Source organism: Suncus etruscus, chromosome X (genome assembly GCF_024139225.1).
Source record: "Suncus etruscus isolate mSunEtr1 chromosome X, mSunEtr1.pri.cur, whole genome shotgun sequence".
NCBI classification, from domain to species: Eukaryota; Metazoa; Chordata; class Mammalia; order Eulipotyphla; family Soricidae; genus Suncus; species Suncus etruscus.
This window is the reverse complement of record NC_064868.1, coordinates 72,677,168-72,692,481: the sequence shown is the minus strand read 5'-3', so window position 1 is coordinate 72,692,481 and position 15,314 is coordinate 72,677,168. Positions and strand designations below refer to the sequence as shown.

Below are 15,314 nucleotides of genomic sequence, written 5' to 3'. Positions count from 1 at the left end.
GAAAATATTGGCCATTTTGAATTCAACATCATGGGTTATGATGTTGCAGTCTTTGGGCTGAAATGGACAGTTCTGACTTCTGAGTCTGAAATATGACCTAAGAAGCAGGAATTATAATATAAACATTTTTGGGACCGGCGAGGTGGCGCTAGAGGTAAGGTGTCTGCCTTGCACGCCCTAGCCAAGGAAGGACTGCGGTTCGATCCCCTGGGGTCCCAATATTTGGGACTCAATTTGAACTCAATATTATGAATTATGACCTAACAAGCAAGAAATTTGTTGTCTAAATTTTGACCACATTAAGACAATTGTAATGTCAGAATCATGACTCATTGTCATGTTCAGACTCATGTCCGTTCAGAATTCAACATTATGAATTATGATTTCACAATCATGATCTACATTGACATTTGTGGCTTCAGAACATCGAACTATGACCGTCAGAAGCAAGAAATTTTTTTACTGTACCTCCTCTTTCTATACAGTCAGTGTAAAGAACACAGCCTGTGGTAAAAATTGGGAGGCCTTATCTTTTCTTTTTTGATTTTTTTAAACATATATATATATATATATAATCCTTCACCAGTGCAACATTTCCATAACCAATATCCCAAGTGTCCTTCCTCCCCACCCTACACCGGCCTGTACACTAGACAGGCTTTCTACTTCCCTCATTCAGTCACATTTAGTTATGATAGTTCTCAGTGTAATTATTTCTGTGACTGCACTAAACAATCCCTGTGTGAGCTTCATATCAGGAGCTGGACCCCCCAGTCCTCCTGTATTTTGTCTCTGAGAATCTTTACACAAATGTTTTTCATTTTTCTCAAAACCCATAGATGAGTGAGACCATTCTGTGTTTATCTCTCTCCCTCTGACTTATTTCACTCAGCATAATAGATTCCATATACATACATGTACAGGAAAATTTCAAGACTTCATCTCTTCTGAGGGCTGCATAATATTCCATTGTGTATGTGTACCATAGTTTCTTTAACCATTCTTCTATTGACGGGCATCTTGGTTGTTTCCAGAGTCTTGCTATTGTAAATAGTGCTGCAATGAATATAGGTGTGAGAAAGGGATTTTTGTATGGTAATTTTGTGTTCCTAAGGTATATTCCCAGGAGTGGTATAGCTGGGTCATATGGGAGCTCGATTTCCAGTTTTTGGAGGAATCTCAATATTGCTTTCCATAAAGGTTGTACTAGATGGCATTCCCACCAGCAGTGGATAAGAGATCCTTTCTCTGCACATCCCGCCAACACTGCTTGTTCTCATTCTTTGTGAAGTGTGCCAATCTCTGTGGTGTGAGGTCGTACCTCATAGTTGTTTTGATTTGCATCTCCCTGATGATTAGTGATGTGGAGCATTTTTTCATGTAACTTTTGGCCATTTGTATTCCCCCCCCCTGTTTTTTGTTTTTTTTTTTTTTTGGTTTTGGGGTCACACCCGGTGGTGCTCAGGGGTTACTCCTGGCTGTCTGCTCAGAAATAGCTCCCAGCAGGCACGGGGGACCATATGGGACACCGGGATTTGAACCAACCACCTTTGGTCCTGGATCAGCTGCTTGCAAGGCAAACACCGCTGTGCTATCTCTCCGGGCCCTGTATTTCTTCTTTGTCAAAGTGTCTGTCCATTTCTTCTCCCCATTTTTTGATGGGATTAGATGTTTGTTTCTTGTAAATTTCTGTCAGTGCCTTGTATATTTTGGAGATTAGCCCCTTGTCTGATGGGTATTGGATGAATAGTTTCTCCCACTCGGTGGGGGGCTCTTGTATCCTGGGCGCTATATATTTTGCGGTGTAGAAGCTTCTCTGTTTAATATATTCCCATCGGTTAATCTCTGCTTTCTCTTGCTTGGAGAGTGCAGTTTCCATAAACACTTAAGATGAGGAGACTGAAGACAGCTTTGGGGGTTAGTGCATGGATATAGATTTGGGGTTAATGTCTCACCTGCAGAAGACATTTGCTATGCATCTCTTCTATCTGATTACTCTTTAGTATTCAATGATTGAATGAGTGAGAGCCTTTCCTGAGTTCTGTGTGTCTTTCTAGCAATTATTTGAACTGGAGGAGAGTATTCTTGGTTTTATTATCTCTTGATTAGGAATATACAATTATTTGGGCTTGCAAAGCACATCTGAAAACTGAGAAGGCGGGCAGAATGAACTAATAAATCTCAGAATCATGGGCTTACCTTGGGTTTGGTGGCTGACCTAAGAATTACCTGACAATCTTGAGACACTGAGCTCTTAACATGTATAATCTGACTCTATCCCTTGGTAGATAGTGTCAGAATTGAGTTGAAGTTTTATCTATTCTGCTGCTGAGAATCGCTTGTTGGTGTGTAAAGCCTCCATGCATCTGTTTGATATTGGAAACTAATAAAATAATAGATCAGAAGTCCATTTCATTTGACTAGATTATCTGTTTGGGGTGTTATAGATTTGAGATCAATGTGTAAACTGTGCTGAGTGCCTTACTGAAGTCTCGGAAAATAAACTGCTTCCAACCTCATACAGGATGTTAGACTTAATTTATAAAAAATCTTAACATAAACACCACTTTCAGTGTTTGTTAGTTCTCCCATTTCAGGCATGTAATGATGCTACACTGATGTAGACAGATTAGATAGGGAACAAAGATAGTGAAAAAAAACCAAATGTCAGTCCATGCTGTGTCAGCTGGCTTTGACTGGGTCACACACATTCGTTCCAGACACTCAGTGATGTCCATGTCAGAAGAAATGGAAACTGGGACCACCAATCACCACTGTGAATCTTGTTCCACATCCTATGCACACCAATATGAACCACCAAATATCTCCAAAAATTTGCTTGCATCCATCAAGCCCCAACAACATCTCCAATTACTGAACACATTTCTGTGATAAGTAACTTCAGGCTATAATGAAAAGGCCCTGAAATACAGGTTTGAGCTCCTAAGCCACTCTATACTTGGACCACTTGGTTTTAGAGTACTTTGTGCCTTCAAATAAAACTATTAATTAGCTTTATATTTTACCGGTGTCTAGATCAATTCTTTGTAATATTGAGAACCTGGGAAGATATCATCCCCCACTGGCAATGCCACTATAGGCACTACCAAAGTTTCAGGATCCATCTCCACTAATCTGAGTTCCCTCTTACCATCCAGCCTCCCTTGTAAAATACAACTATTATTCCTTCTTAATATTTGGTATTAAAATTAGTTTAAATTTTTTATTAATTATTTCTTTATTTAAACACAGTGGTTACAAAAATACTCATAGCTGGGTTTCTGTCATTCAATGTACACCACCCGTCAACAGTGACACCTTCCCACCATCAATGATGAATATTCCATCCTAATTTTTTATTTTATTTCAAGATTTTTTTGTAGTTTAGAAAAAGATCATTTTCATACTGATGTTTATAATTTTGATTTACAAAGTTACTACAACGTCAATATTAACAAGGGGTCCAGTTCCCTCTACCACTGGCCTTTTATGAGCTCTAATACACCTCTTCTTTCCCACCAACCACTCAATCATTACATGGTAATCTCAGGTTTGAAGTCAAGGCCAAGGGTTTGTCAACATTTAATATTATCTATTCATTTCTTTTGTTTCTCTATCACAGATGAGGAAGATTATCTTTTATTGGTCCTCACTCTAGCTTATTTACCTTAACATGATACCCTGCAGTTCCAACCAAGGTGCAGCAGGGCAGATCATAAACGAGGTCTGATAGATCAGTTACAAGATGAAGCACATAAATTAAATAATTGAGTCAATGAGTGATTAAATGACAATTTACTCAATACAAATCTGAAGGCACAATAATAAAGGCAACTGTTGTCACAAAAGAATGGGTGTTGAGGATTTGCCTGGGCAGTATATATTTCCACATAGAAAGATTAAGAAACATTAAAAAAAACTTAGTTACTACTAAAAAAAATTTCTCTCTAGGTGACAAATGCCATATTCTGAACAAGTTTTCATTTTTACAAGGTAGATTTTTGAGGCATTACATGGGGGACTATCTGTGCAGGGAAGTCTGTGGATTTGGTCTACAATGACACCCATGCCCTTGTGAGATCATAGATGGCATTAACTCACAAGTCTACAGGCTAGATGAACTAAATCCTTAAGTCTACAGGCTGGATGGATCTCTTTGAATTATTTCCTCTACCTTCTTTTGTAATTAAGCTTCAGAATTGGGGTAGTGATCTAGTTCCTGTATCTGCTTCCTGAGGACATTGGGATGTAGAGATGAAGAGAAGAATATCAGAAATAAAACTTCAGCATATTGGTTGTTGAGCTTTACAACATATCAGTTGACTCATCTGTTGGATGAAAGAAACAAGACATTTTAGCAGCCAAGGACCAAGCATTTGCAAAGGAGAATGTCAGTTTAAAGTATTAGGAAAAGTATCAGCCTTCTGAACCAAGATCAGATGTTTAATTTCCAACTGCACAATTTGGGACTCAAGAGTTTGTATTAGTTAAGTGGTAAATCTATTTCTAATTTGTCCTAGGCAATCAGCAACTATTTCAAACTTATCAACACAAAGCACCACTATTCACACAAGAGAAGCGCACACATTTCCCCTGGATTGGGGAAAGTCTTTCTAATTTATAAATTGAAAGCTTCTACTTTTAGCTGTCAGCCAACTTTAGTTTTCACTGAATGGCTTCCATGAACGTTGTTAAGGCTTTACTTTCCTTCACTAGTGTTCGCACTAAATTCCAAGCTTGGATGTGCATGGCAGAGCCAGTTATTCCTGTTCTGATTCCTGTTAGAATTCCAATGAAAAGAAACAAGAATCCTGGACTATCTATTTTTGTTCTACGATGAACAAGGGTAGAAATAGGCTTTCCATTATACAAAATTAATTTCAGAAGTGGGAAAGACCAGTTTGAGTATCATGTAAATAAGAATGCAGGTTACATGCCAATTAGGTTGGAGGCATTGAAAAGGCTGGGTATGACAATGATAACAGAGCCCCATTCTTGAATGGCTGTATATTTGTCTCACTCATTTTATCTACCAAATGTCCCTCTATAGCAGTTGCTGTGGCAGGTATCAGAGACGTTGGCTTAGAAGAATGGAAAGTGGGAATGGAGCAATGATATTTGGTGCCTCTGGTAGGGAGTTTACCTGCACAGGGTGACTCAACTTGGATCCCACCACCCTCGATGGTCCCAAGAGTCTGCCAGAAGTGATCCCTAGATCAAAGGCAGGAGTAAGCTCTGAGCACTACTGGGTATAGCACTCAAATAACTTGTATTGTGTGCAAAAAATTCTGGTCAACCTCTGTGTAGTCAGCAAAGTATTTTAGGCAAAAAAAACAGGCTCATCAAAAAAGAATGGCATATCTAGCTTATGTTTTCTTTTCTGTGTGAAAATGACTAGAGGATATTATATTTCCATGGAACAGAGAAAGTGTGTGGTTATGTGTAGTCAGAAGTTTGGTTAAACAAAGAAATTGGGAATAAACAAGATAGGCCATGAGTACTTTTGTTTCCATCGAAGATAGAGTGTGGTAGTTAAATTAAGTCTAATGTTTTTGAATACTGAAGCTTAACTATTAAATTCAGTCGCAAATTGTAGGTAATGCCCATCTTGATACTGAATTTCGTTTATCAGGAGCAATTATCTGGGAATATTGCGTGGCCAAGGCTACAACCATTTGGTGAAAATAGCCAGTATAGGAATAAGAATTCAGTCTACAGGGCAGGGTCACAAATACTTCTATCAGTATATGGAGGTAGAGGGGAGTATAGGGCACCAAAGAAAAGAGTGTGAGTACTGAGCTTGGAAAATAGATTGAAGAAAGAGGCAAGATATAAGTCTTGTTATAAGGATACTTTCAAAGGTAAGAAATCTGACAGCGGGCTCCCTGTGTGTGACACCAGGCGGGGAAAATCCGCGAAAGTACACCGGCCCAGTGGGGCTCAACTGTGAAAGACTGTGAGTGTGACCTGTCTATGTCTGTCTACTGTCCTCTTGCGTGAAACTCTTGCGATTGGGGCAAAAAGAGCCTCCAGAAACCTCGCTCGCCCAGACGCCATTTTCAGGGAGGGACTTCAGAGCATAAAAACCGGCTAAGCTTTGCAAAACCCGGCTCCCTGTGTGTGACACCAGGCGGGGAAAATCATCGAAAGTATGTCTGTCTACTGTCCTCTTGCGTGAAACTCTTGCGAGTGGGGCAAAAAGAGGCTCAGAGGAGCACGGCCGCTCCGCTTCGCTACGCGGCCGTGCACTCTTTCTAAGGAAAGAACTCCATTGCAACAAGAAGGAAAAATCACACTAAGAACGGCGCTATATCACAGAAGCACACATTTCTCTCTGGACTGTCTTCTCTGTTGCATGCTCGGGCCTAAGATTTGACCCAGTGTGAGGCTCCATCCACGGAGGACTCCCCTCCCTTAGAGGCAAGTCAGCCCATCCAGAAAGGGAGGAGCCAGAGGAGTGTGCTGCCTACATCATATAGACAATGAATACCACCACAACACGTAGAAAAACCCACAATACAAGTGTGACAATGGGGAAACAACGCAGGCCAGCATCAGACATAGAGAATGAAGATGACAATTCTGAGGACCAGATAATGACTGAACAACTAATCAACCTCTCAGATAAGGACTTTAGACTAGCAATATGGAAGGTGCTCAACAGACTCCAAGAAACCATGGATCGAGTTGAACAGAACACTAATAAGAACCAAGAAAATATGAAGGCAGAAATGACAAAACTCCAAACTGAAATAACATGTCAACTAACAGGACTGAAAAAGTCAGTAAACGAAGTGAATGACAAAATGGATAAGCTCTGGGACAGGGTATCAGAAGCTGAGAATAGACTTGGTGCTGTGGAAGATGAGATACATAACAATTCCATACAGCAGGAGAGATTGGACAAAAAACTTAAAGCAAATGAGCAGACAATGGAAAAATTAGTCAAAGAATGGGAACAGACGAAAATAGAAGTCTATGATAAGATCAACAGAAACAACTTAAGAATCATTGGAGTCCCAGAGACCCAGGAAGAAAATTTCCAGGAAGAATCAATGGTCAAGAACATCATTAAAGAGAAACTTCCAGAGCTAAAGAATATATGTGATCAAATCCTGCATGCCCGAAGAGTACCAACCAAAAGAGACCCCAGAAAAACCACCCCAAGACACATCCTAGTCACAATGACAAATCCCACAGATAGAGACAGAATTCTGAAAACAGCAAGATCAAAAGGGGAAATCATGTTCAAGCAAGCTTCCCTGAGATTTACAGCAGACCTGTCACCAGAAACACTCAATGCCAGAAAGCAGTGGTGGGATATTGTGACAAGACTGAATGAAATGAATGCTTCACCCAGAATACTATACCCAGCAAAACTCACTTTCCGGTTTGATGGAAGAATACATGGTTTCACAGACAAAAAACAGCTCAGAAACTTCACAGACACAAAACCAGTCTTAAGAGAAAAACTGAAAGACCTAATCTAAGACAAGACTACCCAAAAGACACACCAAATTTTGAAATAAAGATGGCGTTAAATCCCAGGACAATTCTTTCTCTCAACGTCAATGGACTAAATGCACCAGTTAAGAGACACAGAGTGGCTAAATGGATCAAAAAACTCAATCCAACATTCTGCTGCCTACAAGAAACGCACCTGAATAGTCAGAACAAACATAGACTCAAAATAAAAGGCTGGAGAAAAATTATCCAAGCAAACAACACCCATAAAAAAGCTGGAGTGGCCATACTAATATCAGATAATGCAAACTTTATACTCAGGAAGGTTGTAAGGGACAAAGACGGACATTTTATATTAATCAAGGGGTACGTAGAGCAGGAAGAATTCACTCTCCTAAACATATATGCACCGAATGAGGGGCCAGCAAAATATTTAATACAACTGTTGACAAATCTGAAAAATAATATCAACAACAACACAATAATTGTGGGGGACCTTAACACGGCTTTGTCAACACTGGACAGGTCAACCAGACTGAAACCCAACAAGAATATACTAGACCTGAGGAGAGAAATGAAAGAAAGAGGCCTAGTGGATCTATATAGGACACTCCATCCCCAGAAACCTGGATACACATTCTTCTCCAATGTACATGGGACATTCTCCAGGATAGACTACATGCTGGCACATAAAACATACCTCCATAAGATCAAGAGGATAGAAATTTTGCAGACTACCTTCGCTGACCACAAGGCTCTGAAATTATTTGTGAACTCCAAAGGGACTCAGAAGAAACACTTTAACACCTGGAAGTTAAACAGCCTCATGCTCAATAACCAGTGGGTCCGAGATGAAATCAAGGAGGAAATAAAAAGGTTCCTGGAAACAAATGACAATAAAGACACAAACTCTCAGAACTTATGGGACACAGCAAAAGCAGTACTGAGAGGAAAATTTATAGCTTTGCAAGCACACATCAGGAAGGAAGAAGGAGCTTACCTGAGTAGCTTAATGACACAGCTAATAGAACTAGAAAATGCTCAACAAAAGGACCCAAGAATAGGAAGACAGAAGGAAATAACAAAGCTGAGAGCAGAAATCAACGAAGTGGAAACTCAAAAAACAATCCGAAAGATCAACGAAAGCAGAAGTTGGTTCTTTGAAAAAATAAACAAGATTGATAGACCACTGGCAAACCTAACAAAGAAAGAGAGAGAGAGAAACTTGATAACTCGTATCAGGAATGAAAAAGGAGAGATCACTACTGATATGACAGAGATTCAAAGGGTAATCAGAAACTACTTTGAAAAACTCTACGCCACTAAAAATGAGAACCTGGAAGAAATGGATAAATTCTTGGACTCTTATAATCTTCCACGGTTGAAGGAAGAGGATGTAGCATATCTAAACACCCCCATCACCATTGATGAAATTAAAACAGTAATCAAATGTCTGCCAAAAAACAAAAGCCCAGGTCCAGATGGATTCACTAATGAATTCTATCAAACTTTCCAAGAGGAACTACTGCCAATCTTGGCAAGACTCTTTCATGAAATTGAACAAACAGAAACACTTCCAAATAGCTTTTATGAAGCCAACATCACCTTGATAACTAAACCAGACAGAGACGCTACCAAAAAAGAAAATTACAGACCAATATCACTGATGAATGCAGATGCAAAGATCCTCAACAAAATCCTGGCAAATAGGATTCAATGCCTCGTTAAGAAGATCATCCACTACGATCAAGTAGGTTTCATCCCAGGAATGCAAGGCTGGTTTAACATCCGTAAATCTATCAACATAATACACAACATCAATAACAAGAAAAATAAAAACCACATGATCATATCAATAGATGCAGAGAAAGCATTTGATAAGGTCCAACACCCATTCTTGATCAAAACTCTCAGCAAGATGGGAATGGAGGGAACCTTTCTCAATATAGTGAAGGCCATCTACCACAAGCCAGTGGCAAATATTATCCTCAATGGAGAAAAACTGAAAGCCTTCCCTCTAAATTCTGGCACAAGACAAGGCTGTCCTCTCTCACCACTCCTATTCAACATAGCACTGGAAGTACTTGCTATAGCGATTAGGCAAGAAAAGGATATCAAGGGAATCCAGATAGGAAAGGAAGAAGTCAAGCTCTCACTGTTTGCAGATGACATGATACTCTACTTAGAAAACCCTAAAGACTCTATCAAAAAGCTTCTAGAAACAATAGACTCATATAGCAAGGTGGCAGGCTACAAAATTAACACACAAAAATCAATGGCCTTTCTATATACCAATAGTAATAAGGATGAAATGGACATTAAGAAAACAACCCCATTCACAATAGTGCCACACAAACTCAAATATCTTGGAATCAACTTGACTAAATATGTGAAGGACCTATACAAAGAAAACTATAAAACTCTGCTCCAAGAAATAAGAGAGGACACACGGAAATGGAAACGCATACCCTGCTCATGGATTGGCAGGATTAACATCATCAAAATGTCAATACTCCCCAAGGCATTATACAGATTTAATGCCATCCCTCTAAAGATACCCATGACATTCTTCAAAGAAGTGGATCAGACACTTTTGAAATTCATTTGGAACAATAAACACCCTCGAATAGCTAAAGCAATCATTGGGAAAAAGAATATGGGAGGAATTACTTTTCCCAACTTTAAACTGTACTACAAAGCAACAGTTATCAAAACAGCATGGTATTGGAATAAGGATAGGTCCTCAGATCAGTGGAATAGGCTTGAATACTCAGAAAATGTTCCCCAGAGATACAACCATCTAATTTTTGATAAAGGAGCAGGAAATTCTAAATGGAGCAGGGAAAGCCTCTTCAACAAGTGGTGTTGGCACAATTGGATAGCCACTTGCAAAAAATTAAACTTAGACCCCCAGCTAACATCATGTACAAAGGTAAAATCCAAATGGATTAAAGACCTCGATATCAGCCCCAAAACCATAAGATATATAGAACAGCACATAGGCAAAACACTCCAGGACATTACAGGCATCTTCAAGGAGGAAACTGCACTCTCCAAGCAAGTGAAATCAGAGATTAACAGATGGGAATATATTAAGCTGAGAAGCTTCTGCACCTCAAAGGAAATAGTGCCCAGTATACAAGAGCCACCCACTGAGTGGGAGAAACTATTCACCCAATACCCATCAGATAAGGGGCTAATCTCCAAAATATACAAGGCACTGACAGAACTTTACAAGAAAAAAACATCTAACCCCATCAAAAAATGGGGAGAAGAAATGAACAGACACTTTGACAAAGAAGAAATACACATGGCCAAAAGACACATGAAAAAATGTTCCACATCACTAATCATCAGGGAGATGCAAATCAAAACAACGATGAGATACCACCTCACACCCCAGAGAATGGCACACATCACAAAGAATGAGAATAAACAGTGTTGGCGGGGATGTGGAGAGAAAGGAACTCTTATCCACTGCTGGTGGGAATGCCGTCTAGTTCAACCTTTATGGAAAGCGATATGGAGATTCCTCCAAAAACTGGAAATCGAGCTCCCATACGATCCAGCTATACCATTCCTAGGAATATACCCTAGGAACACAAAAATACAATACAAAAACCCCTTCCTTACACCTATATTCATTGCAGCTCTATTTACCATAGCAAGACTCTGGAAACAACCAAGATGCCCTTCAACAGACGAATGGCTAAAGAAACTGTGGTACATATACACAATGGAATATTATGCAGCTGTCAGGAGAGATGAAGTCATGAAATTTTCCTATACATGGATGTACATGGAATCTATTATGCTGAGTGAAATAAGTCAGAGAGAGAGAGAAAAACGCAGAATGGTCTCACTCATCTATGAGTTTTAAGAAAAATGAAAGACACCCTTGTAATAATAATTTTCAGACACAAAAGAGAAAAGAGCTGGAAGTTCCAGCTCACCTCAGGAAGCTCACCACAAAGAGTGATGAGTTTATTTAGAGAAATAACTACATTTTGAACTGTCCTAATATTGAGAATGTATGAGGGAAATGTAGAGCTTGGTTAGGGTACAGGCGGGGGTTGGGTGGGGAGGAGGGAGATTTGGGACTTGGGTGATGGGAATGTTGCACTGGTGATGGGTGGTGTTCCTTTTATGACTGAAACCCAAACACAATCATGTATGTAATCAAGGTGTTTAAATAAAAAAAAAAAAACAGCCTCTGGATCAATCACTTCAGGGGAAATTAGCCCAAGTTCATCCTCAGATAGTAGTTTCAGCTGTAGGATAGAAATAAGTAGCAGGCCCTCCTGAGTTTACATCTCTAGGGATAACTCTGCAGATGCTATAAGATTTGGGGCAGGAACGATTTGGAACCAGAAGAGATTGCTTAGAACCAGTCAAGCACCAAAAGGACATAAAAAAAAAAAAGAAATCTGACAGCTCCCTGCAGGAATTCTCTGATAATTTGTTTGTACATTTATTTGCATTTGGTGAAATTTACTTCAGGTATCAAATCATTGGTGCATTGGAGATGTACTGTTATCTTATGATAAGTGGTAAAGGGCCTTGGTTAAAAAAATAAGCAAAAGGTGGTATTGAGTTGCAGGGAAAGAGAATAGAAAATAAGTGCATTGGGCCCGGAAAAATAGCACAGCAGTGTTTGCTTGCAAGCAGCCGATCCAGGACCTAAGGTGTTTGGTTTGAATCCCGGTGTCCCATATGGTCCCCTGTGCCTGCCAGGAGCTATTTCTGAGCAGACAGCCAGGAGTAAACCCTGAGCACCACTGGGTGTGGCCCAAAAACAAAAAAAAAATAAGTGCAGATGATAAGGCATTTGAGTTAAGCAACATTTAAGCATAATTAAAATTGTACTTGAATTGGAGCAAGTTAATAAGCAGTACGCTATTACTGGAGTAGTAAGATGACAAAATGAGCAGAGTACTCTTACCGTTAGAGTGGGCACCACCATTGTGGACTAGATTTTACCATCTGATGATTATCTTCAGGTCACTGACTACTTCACAGGTGTATGCTGGTTGCTTTTCAGAAGCAAACCCGGAGGAGGAAGAAGTTTCAGACATCAAGTCCTCTTCCAGATCTGACATCAACTTGCACTCATCCTCCTCATCCTCGTCCTCAATCTCGTCCTCATCCTCGTCCTCAATCTCGTCCTCAATCTCGTCCTCATCCTCGTCCTCATCCTCGTCCTCGTCCTCATCCTCATCCTCATCCTCGTCCTCATCTTCGTTCTCCAAGGATTCTATGCAGAATAGTTATGAGGCAGTTAGGGAGTAAAATAACAAGTTAAGGGTCTTTCCAATTGGAATGTAAAGGTTTAGTACTTCCCAAAGGAATACCCTGTGACCCCACTAAGACCCAGCTCCCAGGTTGTAAGAGAGTGTTGGGAGAGTTAAAGTCTGTATTGGCAAATGAAAATGATCATAGTCTCGGAGGATTTTTGAGTTCAAGATAGGACAGTGTGCCAAGAGGTGGAGGTTCAGTGGTGTCTGTGAGAAGAAAGGGATACCCCCTCCTTGTACATGGGTACAGTGGGAAATAAGATAGGGGAGCCCCTGCTGTGATGTGATGTGGTGGTGAGATGAAGTTGCTGGAGAAGTTGAGGCCACTCTTCTGTATCTTTTTGTACTCCTTGAACTAAGTTGCTATCTTGATGGTGCAGTGTCCTCAATTAAGATTTCCACAGGACAGTGGCTGGCATGCAGAGTAGAACTCGTACTTAATATTGAGAGCTCGAGACTGTTGGTGTGATTGGAGACAGCAGAGGAAAGCAAACGTCAGGTAAGTCTGTTTTTGTTCTTATGAACACTTCTGCCCTTGTAAGTATTAGTCTCTTAGATTTCTCTTCATTTCTGTTAAATATTGAATGCCCCTTCTAATAATTGGTTTCAAGGTGGTTATGGGCTTTTAAGGACTTATTTTCTTTATCTGTTCTGTGGGGAAGAAACCTAGTGATGCTCTCAGGTTACTCCTGCCTCTGCACTCAGGAATCATTCCTGGAGGTGCTCAGGGGACCATATTTATGGGTGCTGGGTATAGTACTGGGTTAACTACATGGAAGTAAAATGTCCTACTCCTACAAATGCCCTACAATCTCTCCAGCCTCTCTATGATTTTTGAGGGAAGTTTGGACTCAGTGGTATTCTGGGACCACTCCTGGCACTGTGCTTAGGAGTCGCTCCCAGTGATGCTCAGTACATATATGCAGTGTGGGAAGTCAAATTTGTGCCTCCTGCATGCCCTGCATGCCTCATGCAAAGCATGTGTTTAGCCTGTTGTTATTTCATTCTCTCTCTTTCTTCTCCCTCCTGTCCCTGGAAATGGAGGAAATGGAAATTGATGGGGTCAAGGAAAGAAATAGGCATGTGGTTCAGGAAAGCAAAAAGTAATAGCAAAGTTAGAGAGACAAACACATAATAATAGTTTGCAATGTCAGCATGATCTTGAAGACTGCTGAAGTGGATGTTACTTTAAAGGAGGTTAAATTTTTAATTAGATTATTATAGTGGACTGATTCACCCTACACCCTGATCTCGACCATCTGAAGTGAGTTCTGAGACAAAAATGTGTTACACTTCATTTAGGATCAATGTTTTGATCTGGTGAGAATTTTGGGACTGAATTAGAGGCAAGTAAACTGGGAGTCCTTAGAGACAATTGGTGAGCAATTGCAGAGGTGACTCCACATTTTTGATTAACCTAAAGTAATTTTTTAAAAAGAATCAAGAATATCTAAGAGGAAAAGATGAAATGACAGGCATAAACTTCATTCAGACACTCTAAGGGTCCCCAGAATGGTTAAGACAATGTGGCTTTAGCCACTATGGCCAGAGTTTGAAATGTGTAAATAGTGTCCGCCCAGACAAATTGGGCCTAAGTGATTGAAGCCCCAAGCTACATGAAGGAAAATCCTACAAATTTATCTGGCCTTGGTGATTAACATAGGCTTGGGCAGATAAACCAAACAATATGCATAAACTCGAATAGAGATGCTGGAGGCTTTGACCAAGGACAATACAGGAGAGAAATGATTCCACAACCTGTCTGTATTTGCATCTGAAATTATTCATTCAAAGATGAAGTGAACCAATGGGAAGGGAGAAAGTACATTGCTGTGCCCTCCGGGTATGTGTTCATGGTTTTGCAGACATCACATGGTCACCCAAGCATCACCAGATACTGCCTTGGAGACCCCCAAGTACTGTCTGTAGCCTAGGTAATCTCTGGCACTTCAAGGCTTAAACAGCATTATGTCCTTAGCCCCTTGCATTGACACATTTTGTCAGTTGACTGAGAATCATCCTTGAGGTTCATGGGGTGCCTGAGAATATCTTGGGAGAAGTAACCCCCGAAAAGACGTGACCAAATACCAAGATAATGTCTCAGTGGATTTATCTTTTAATACCAACAATACCATTTGATACCATTAATGACAGAATGAAATTAGGCCAGATAGTTCTAGAAGGTAAATAACAAAATAATATAGAGGCTCATAAAGTGAGGAAATTAAAGTTTTTCCACATAAATGTGGAAAATGAGGACAAGTGATCAGAGGTAGATCTTGGTACCTACGAATGGAAGTTGAGGATTTCTATATGAGTAAACTTTTCCACACACATAATATTAGGGAACATTTAAAGAGCCAAAGAGATAGAACAGGTGTTAAGGCACCTGCAGTGCAAATAGTCTTCCCTAGTTTTATTCCCCGATAACCATATGTCCCTGACAATCACTATGTGCAACCTTAGAGATTCCCAAGCACTGGATGGGTGGCTGGGAAAATAGCCTGTATGAGTCCAGAAAAGAACCAAATCATTGAATTTTTGCATTGAACCACC

At 40.1% G+C, this 15,314-nt stretch overlaps 1 pseudogene; it reads right to left on the bottom strand.

Moving 5' to 3' along the window:
• Nucleotides 1–431: 431 nt before the first annotated feature.
• On the bottom strand, nucleotides 432–526 carry LOC125999894 (uncharacterized; annotated as a pseudogene).
• Nucleotides 527–15,314: the final 14,788 nt, after the last annotated feature.